The following is a 9,135-nucleotide window of genomic DNA, read 5'->3' as shown; positions in this document are numbered from 1 at the left end:
AAATTCCAAAACAAACAAACAAACAAACATTCAGTTCACAGTTATGTAAATCAGGCATCTATCTGATGATCAGTTATGCAAATGTTTGGTGATTTAGCTTATATTATATACAATGGCCTGTTCCATACCAACTTGCGTTAATTGTCACTTTGAAGCAAATCACAGGGCTTCAAGTACTCCAAATTGTTCACTGTTCGTTTTGTTTTTTAACGCAAAGCTACACAAAGGGGTTAATTGGGCTTTGTCTGCTCCGAGGATAGGACTCAAATGTTAACGTTATAAACCTTGAAGTTCATTGCTAAGCCACCGAGATATTCCAAACATTTCATGAACGATGGCTAAGCCTCTGAAGAGACAATTGGATGTTCCATTCACGTGGAAAGCCATCGAACGAATTAAAGCAAGTCATTCATAGTAAGTTAGCTACAAATGTCTTAAATTGTAACTTGCAAAATGTAGAACCGCTTTGAAACCAAAGATACAGTTTCGCGGATACCTGAATGAGATTGATCGCCATACCTAACATAATAATAAGTTAGTAAACAACGATTTATAAACGTAATGAAGTGATTTTTTTTGTGGAAAACATACTACATGTTTCGACAGAACATTGGTCTGTCTTCAGACCAACTTATTACTATGTTAGTATAATATACTTAATTAATCAAGTTAATATAACGTACGCAGACGATTCTTATCTAGTGAACCTGGCTCGCCTGAATTGTAGATTACTTGCTCCGAGACTAAAACAGATGTTCACAGCTGCATCTAGTCATCATGTCAGTGTATAGACCAATAGGAACAGAGTCCAACTGATTTACCTGCGCTCCAGATCCCAGTTAGGTGTATTGCTCTCTTACTCTCTCACACACACAAAAAGACAGAAACGGCTCACTTGCAATGGTATTGAAAACACGTCCAGTGGACAACAATAACATTATGCAATAATATGACTTTTCAAACTGAATTGTCTTTTATTCTCAGCTAGGTAACTGGAGTGCATTATTTTTCCAAGATCTGGTATGAGACCACATTTTCTTAGGGGATCGTGATGCAAATCTTGGTAGCGAAAGTATAATGTGGGGGAATACGCTTTGCTGAATGTATCGACCCTTACATCTGGTGGACTGATTCCATTAATATCACAAATTATAGGGACCACATCCGACGACCCTTCGTGTTGTTATATGTTGATACACTTGGCACTAACTTCAGTATTATGGAAGCCTCGCGCCACCGTGTTAAACTGGTCGACACATTAATTGAAGAGAGGGAGGGAGTGGATCCACATGTTCATCGGATTTCAATCTCATCCAGTATATATATGGGATTCTCTTGGGTTGTTGCTGTTGTTGTTTGTTATTAAGCACAAAGCTACACAAATGGCTATCTGTGCTCTGCCCATCACGGGTTTCTAGTGGTATAAGTCCGCAGACATACCACTCTGCCACTGGGGGACGTTTCTCTTGAGAGGCGTGTGGTATCTCGTCAAGTCTCTCCAGACATTGATAACAACTTTTTCAGAACATTCGTAAAATATATTTCAGCACCTTAACAACGCAATCATTTTAAACTTTCCTTCTTGTTTCAGGTGATCATACTCAATATTGAGGTGAGATGACATGAGCTGTAAAGATGTAAGGCTACTTCTACCAAATGTTCATTTATGAATGTAGACTACATGATTGATCATTTGCATTTCGGATAAGATGATGAGCCACTAAATGCTTGATTTGATTAAAATTAATTTGAGCTTGGTGATTGTAATTATAATATAACAATGATTTTGCCTTTGTTCTTTTGTTCGTTTCGAATATTTGCGCATAGTTATACACCAGGGCTATTTTCGCTAATCGTCCCTAATTTTGAACTGATAAACTGTAGAGAAAATTGCTTGTTTACAGCATCCACCGCCAAATCTTGGGTTACATGAATCGAATGGTGGGATTTAACTGCCACTCTTATGACACACGCACGACCCAACGTGATAGAATAATATAAGGAAACTTTGGGGCCAATGGTACATTATGAGAGCGACGTTCAAATCCCAGTATTCGGTCTCACAAGTATAGCCCAACGTTTTGTGGTAGGTGATGTTAATTAGTTGCCTTCTCTTTAGTCTGTTACTTCAAAATTATGTATAGCGCAGATAGGCCTTAATTAATTTTGCGATAAATACGACAAACAAAAGCAATTTCACTTGTCATTTCAATGATTTTACTTCTAAAATGGTATTCGTACAAGCACTTTACATAGGATGACAGTTTGTATGTGTTTCTACAGGGCACTATAAATTATATTAATTTGAAACCGATTTTAGTCAAATAAATATATCAAAATGTTAAACTTACTGTTTCACAAAGTCACTAACGCATTTTCTTAGACATTAAGAGCTGTAACTAGCAATACAGAGTTACAGTTACCTTAAAACATTTGGCAAGTATGTTTGTTTGTAGTTTATGCACAAAGCTACACGATGGGCTATCTGTTCTCTACCCACCACGGGTATCTAAACCCGGCTTTTAGCGTTGTAAGCCCACAGACATGCCGCTGTGCCACTTGGGAGGGTACATTTGGTCAGAGTGCCATAATTATACAATGTTAAAAGCTTCGTAGCGACAGTTACTTAACACAAGAACATAATCTCAAACTCTATAATGGCTGTCTAACACGAACAGAAAATATCGTAGTAACAGTATACCATTGAAGGACGGTAATAGATAGCTTGAATAAAAAGCTAAAATAAATTAATTTTACTGGATGTTTTGTTTCATTATTTCAGTTATTAAGCTCTTGAAAATCTCCTTTTTGACAAAACAAATTATGACCATGAGTATTAATCTATTATAAGATTAGCGATGGATTTCAAAACTTAAAAAAAAAAAATACTTCTGGCAGCAACACTTTCACTCTCTTATGCAAATTGTAATAGTTTTACAGCTGCATATTTTTACTGTTGGAAGCATTTATAGGAGTAGCTTTATCGAATATGTCTTGATAAAATATCTATTTGAGAGACATGAAACCAAGCATCTGTATTTTAACAAATATTATCGCAATGGTCTCAAAGTCCAAACTCGTCCGGATGTAGAATAAGAGTCTATAATTTCGAATACAAAAAATAGAACAATCGCTCGGAATCAAAAATTAAGGAGAATTCCCAAGCTAATGAAAACTCTAAACTTGGGCCTGGCATGTTCCTGGTGATTAGGGCGCTCGATTCGCAATCTGAGGGTCTCGAGTTCGAATCTTCATAGCCGAACATATTCGTCCTCTATGGTTACCGTCTGCACCAGACAACCGGGTGTAAAGATTTTTGGCTTGCAAAAATACCGACCTACCCCAAACAAGTTGGGGTTGAGGTCGTTACGGATAAGAAGAATTTAAGACTGTAAAATTATAAAGTCATTTGAAGCAATTGTTATCGACTTTCTGTTGAACGTGAGTGTTGGGAATTGTAAATTTTGAGACATCACTCCAGTAGATGGCTCGACTACAAGGTTTTTCTACGCTGATAATACATAAATGTAATAATAACAAGCATGTCAGTGCAACTATTTACATTGTTTGAATTGCTGTAATTTTTGTGATTATTTGGAGTAGATTGTTTATAAACGAGAGATTAAAAAGTTCTGGTGTACTAACTTTCAGAACATGGTTGCTAAGGGCTAATTCGTTCTAAAGTTTGGCATTTAGCACATCCAACATTCAAGCACATACTGTCTAATGTTACATTAACTTGATTAAGTCATTTAACTTTAGTAAAGTAGCTAATGGAAACAGTGTATCAGTCCAAGAGGTATTTGTATAGTTGTCTTCGTAAAATGTCAGTTTCTATTATTTCCAGGTTGAGCTTCATGTGTTTAATGAATATGTCCAGTATCTTACCAGGACTGAGCACTATTATTTCCAGGTTGAGCTTCATGTGTTTAATGAATATGTCCAGTATCTTACCAGGACTGAGCACTATTATTTCCAGGTTGAGCTTCATGTGTTGAATGAATATGTTCAGTATCTTACCAGGACTGAGCACTATTATTTCCAGGTTGAGCTTCATGTGTTTAATGAATATATTCAGCATCTTACCAGGACTGAGCACATGGTAACTCGACAAGACAGGTTTTCTAATGTAGTTATGCTAACCTACTATGTGATGTGGAAGATTTCTTTATACCTTGGGCTCTAAATATATATTGGCTAGATTGATGCGTTAACTAGAGCTGTGTGTTTATATATAAAATAACCACTGTTATACAACTTAAAAGGTTTCTGCCAGGTTCAAATGAACAGGGAAGTAAAGTTACGAACTCAGCTATCTAATTAAGTATTTACATTTTGAGGAAGTTTCTGATAACCTTTGTTGAATATTTTCATAATATATACATATTTAAATTAACATTGTTTGTCCTTACGCATTGTTATAAACGTGACTGTGTGAATATAATATTTAGAATGTCTTCGTCAAAAGAACTCGGGGAAGATAAAGTGCTTCCTCGCAAATGTTTACTTTGATCGCTTGTTTTGCGTTGTCGTCTGAAACATTCTTAGGCCCGTATGTATAGTTATGCATATCAAAACAAACTGTTGAATGTGAGATCTGTGGTCATATATATATATGTATGCTATATTTTTGTGAAAATAAACTGACAGATTGCTGAAATCTATGAATAAAGATGAGTAATATATATATGTTTTCAAGTATTTTCGCGCAAAGCTACTCAAGGTTATTTGCGCATAGCCGTCCCTAATTTTTAACTGATAGACTAGAGGAAGACAGCTAGTCAGCAGTACCCACCGCTGACTTTTGAGCTACTCTTGCTTGATAGAAAAGTGAGATTTAACCGTCGCTCTTATAGCTCACCCGTGGTTCTCACGTATAATATACGGTTTATCTTTAATGTGACGCGAATCCTGTACCCTCGGCTACTCAGTTCCGGCACACTAGCAACTTACCACGCGCTCTCCCAAATTTCTTCTTTTAACAAGACAGACTTTCTCAAAATTTCTATCAATATTTTTATTTTATTTTGTGTACCCTTTCTTATTAAAGGAATTTTAAAGATAAGCATTATTCTCAAGAATGTATGTATGCTGTAGAATTACGTGGGAACTAGCAGCCTGAGTAATTATTTTAGCTTGAGGCATCTGTCACCTACAGTGACACAAAATTTCACTGGAATTTGAAATGATATTTGATGTCAAAATTAATAAAGGACGTTGTTAAACTGTAATAAATTATGAAACTTGTCACATCTAATTGAACAAATGAAAAATTGTGTGGGAGATGCGCAGAGCCGTCATTAGGCTACAGAAAATTGGAATCACTTTGACAGAATGATTAATTACGTGTTTATTGAATGTGTGTTTGCAAATAATTACATGATAACTGAACTACGAGACAACTGCATATGTCCTAGGACGATTCTTGGTAAGGGAAAGCTTCACGTGAATCTGTATTAATAAACACATATAACTGAGTCTTTTACTGAATATTCTATAGACGAGTGGAAATAGCACTGATAGAATATTTAGTCATTAGGAATTTTCAACGAGAAGTGGAAATTCTTTAATCATTTAGAAAGAGTTACTTGAACCAAATGAAATGGGAACCAAAGCTGCTGAGTAAATTATTTTCTTTAAAATAAGAAAAACAACTTAAGTATTAGTGAAGGGGCAAAAGAAATGAAGATGATGAGATAAATTTCGAAAAATGCAACAAAAGCGAGTCTAAGGTGTTAAAGTGGTTAGCTCAATGAAGCTATTGTTAATGAGGAATATAACAAAAGTAAGAGCACATAGAAATATAAAATACATTCAACAAAATAAAGGTATTAATATTGAAACTGAAATCACAACAAGTTCAACTATGTGTTGATAAAAAATTAAATAATGTTAATTAGTTAAAAGCAATAAAATTTCAGGCAGAAAAATAAGTTTGTGTAATAGTAAAACAGTAATAGTAAAACCATGAAACGACAATCACAAGCAAAAAAGTAATCGAATAATATCACGATAAAGAAAATAAATAAAAATTACCAACAAATCGAATAGTTATAAAGAAAACAAAGGGTATAGTGACCAAAATTAAATACTTATCAGAGACACACGCTATTAGAATCAACCTAAGAAAATATTGAATAAAAACAAAAAGTAAGAACAAATGTAAATAAACAGTATAATTAAAGAGGAAGCAGAAAAACTATAAAAATCGAGTAATAAACAGAACTAAATAGTAGTCGTGTAATAAAAACAAAAAGTAAGAACAAGTGTAAAGAAACATAATAATTAAAGAGAAAGCAGAGTAACTATAAAAACGAGTAATAAACAGAACTAAATAGTAGTAGTGTAATAAAAACAAAAAGTAAGAACAAATGTAAAGAAACATAATAATTAAAGAGCAAGCAGAGTAACTATAAAAACGAGTAATAAACAGAACTAAATAGTAGTCGTGTAATAAAAACAAAAAGTAAAAACAAATGTAAAGAAACAATATAATTAAAGAGGAAGCAAAGAAACTATAAAAACGAGTAATAAACAGAACTAAATAGTAGTTATGTAATAAATGAAAAAAAAATATTCAAAGAAAACAGAAGATATATGATGGCAAATAAGTAATTATATAACAAAAAAAAGACAGTAGCTTTATTAATGTCAAACATGTAACTATAACTGTAAAAAGATCTGGTAGGTTTCTGTGATATTAAGATTGTTCAGTATTGAACTTTAATATACCACATAATGTGATATGTCATCTGTCTTGTTACAAAATTCTTCATTGTTCTCAGAGTCTAAAATATAAACCCATAGCTACTGTTGTTAAAGATCGATAAGGTTATTTCGTATGATCACGACAAAGAAAAACGGAAAAAATTGACTATTAAACGTTATAAACATCAGTTATATTACAATTTGTTAACGTAATTATGTCAAGATAAATTCTATACTTAAATGTGTTAATTTTAAAGTTTCTGTTGGCCAGAGAACCGGTTATTATAATTTTGAAATTAAACCGTATAAGACCAACAAATATCAGTTTGAAGAGCCTTCTTTTAAAAATATAAGCCAGTAATATAGACTATATACATGTACATTTGAATAATTGGATTGGCACATAAAATAATAAATTGTTTTTTCTTTTCTTTTTCTTTGTTATTGGGATATCTGCTGTGTCCACCACGGGGGAATCAAACCTCTGATTTTAGCGTTTCAAGTCCGTAAACTTACCGCTGTCCCACCGGGGACAAATTATTACTTCAATGTAGACAAAAGAAACTGGATAAATAGTATCTGTTGAGAAGACAACAAAAGGGTAATAACATTTCCAGAACATCCTGATGAAGTAATATTTAATTTTTTTACAGTATTTTAAATGAAACAGAAAAATAAGTCCTCTCACGTGCTTTGAAGTTTGAAATACTTCCAATGAAAGTTAAATTTTAAAATACATTTTGCGGTTCGAAATATTATTACAGCAAATATTTAAACGACGAATTTGGTCAGATAAACAGCTGGGTACACCTCAACTGTGTTACGCAAAGTTCTCAGCCATCAAGCAAAATATCTAATTGTTAAGTCAGTGAACATGCGACGAACGTTAAGGTGTTAGCAGGTGTTTTGTCCGACAAGTATACCCGTGTTAAAGGTCTCTTTACTGTAGATGACCTTCAGTAAATATCATCAAGTAGCTTTGCACGTCCATTAAATATAAATAGGGACGCATAGATTGGATGCAGTTAGAATACAAATTACCTAGGTCGTGTACAAAAAAAAGTACTTTTGTTAATAAAAATAACTTGAAGCTATCTACTAGTGGATCAAAGCATATGCAGATCCCATGCACAGTGGAATTTAACAAATGTAAACAAAACTCGGTTAGTTTCAGTGTGAAAATAACGAAGTCATTATTAGATGTTTTATATTTTTAGAAGATAAGGTTTTTCTCTTATTTTTTATATTATAAGCACTATACTAAAGCACACTTGGGGATACTCAATACATTCTTTAGGCATAAAGTGGATGACAGATTGTGCTCGAGATGTCTAATGTTAACATTTTTAAAAGTATCCGTTCTAAATTATTTCAAAATACTGTCTTTGGCGCTACTTTGTTTGAAGCTAAAGTTCAATTAAAGTAGTTTGCTTGTTTGTTTTAGCGGATTTTAGCGGTGGAAGTCCGCAAATTGACCTCTGTTCCACTGGGGGGACAAAGTAATTTGAATTACTTGCAATTCAAGATTGTAAATATAATATCTAATTACAATTACTTGCTAGTGATATTTTAATTGTTCTCGTATTTTCAATCCTATTTATTACATATACATGCACCATGGTGACTCTGTGACTTTGTTCCACTGGGGGGACAAAGTAATTTGAATTACTTGCAATTCAAGATTGTAAATATAATATCTAATTACAATTACTTGCTAGTGATATTTTAATTGTTCTCGTATTTTTAATCCTATTTATTACATATACATGCACCATGGTTACTCTGTGATAAACTTGAAGGCATATAACGCTGAAATTCGGGTTGAAATCCTGCGTTGGCCACATCATAGTTAGCCCATTGTGTAGATTTCCGTTTAAACAACAAACAATTCATATGCATTTCGTAACTAGTGCTAGTTTCCAGGCTTCATCTGTAATACGTTATTATATGATTTCATTCTTAATGAAAAACGGTCGAACCTCGTGAGATATTATTGAGATTATGGCCGAAAATATCGGTAACACCCAGACTACCCAACTTATGAAACAATGTTATTTAACAGCAAGGACAGTATATATAATTAGCTGTGCTCATTATCGAGCTTATTTATTTTTCATCAAAATAGGTAACTTGCTCTAATCGGAAGTTAATAATATTACATCTTTGAAAAGGTGCAACAAATACTCTTTATTTTACATGTATACTTCTTTATTTTTTAGTTTGTCCCCCGGAGGACAGCGATAAGTCTACGCGTTTGCAACGCTAAAATTAAGGATTCGATTCCCCTTGGTGGGGACATCAGGTAGTCCGAAGTGGCTTTGCTATAAAAAAACACATCAACATATTTTTTAGCTTACATATTTCTTTATATTTTGTTTTAATTCCTTTTGCCCCGGCATGGCCAGGTGGTTAGGGCGCTTCGAATCC

This window comes from Limulus polyphemus, unplaced genomic scaffold (genome assembly GCF_000517525.1).
Source record: "Limulus polyphemus unplaced genomic scaffold, Limulus_polyphemus-2.1.2 Scaffold18, whole genome shotgun sequence".
In the NCBI taxonomy this organism is placed as follows: Eukaryota; Metazoa; Arthropoda; class Merostomata; order Xiphosura; family Limulidae; genus Limulus; species Limulus polyphemus.
This window is presented reverse-complemented; position numbering follows the sequence as displayed.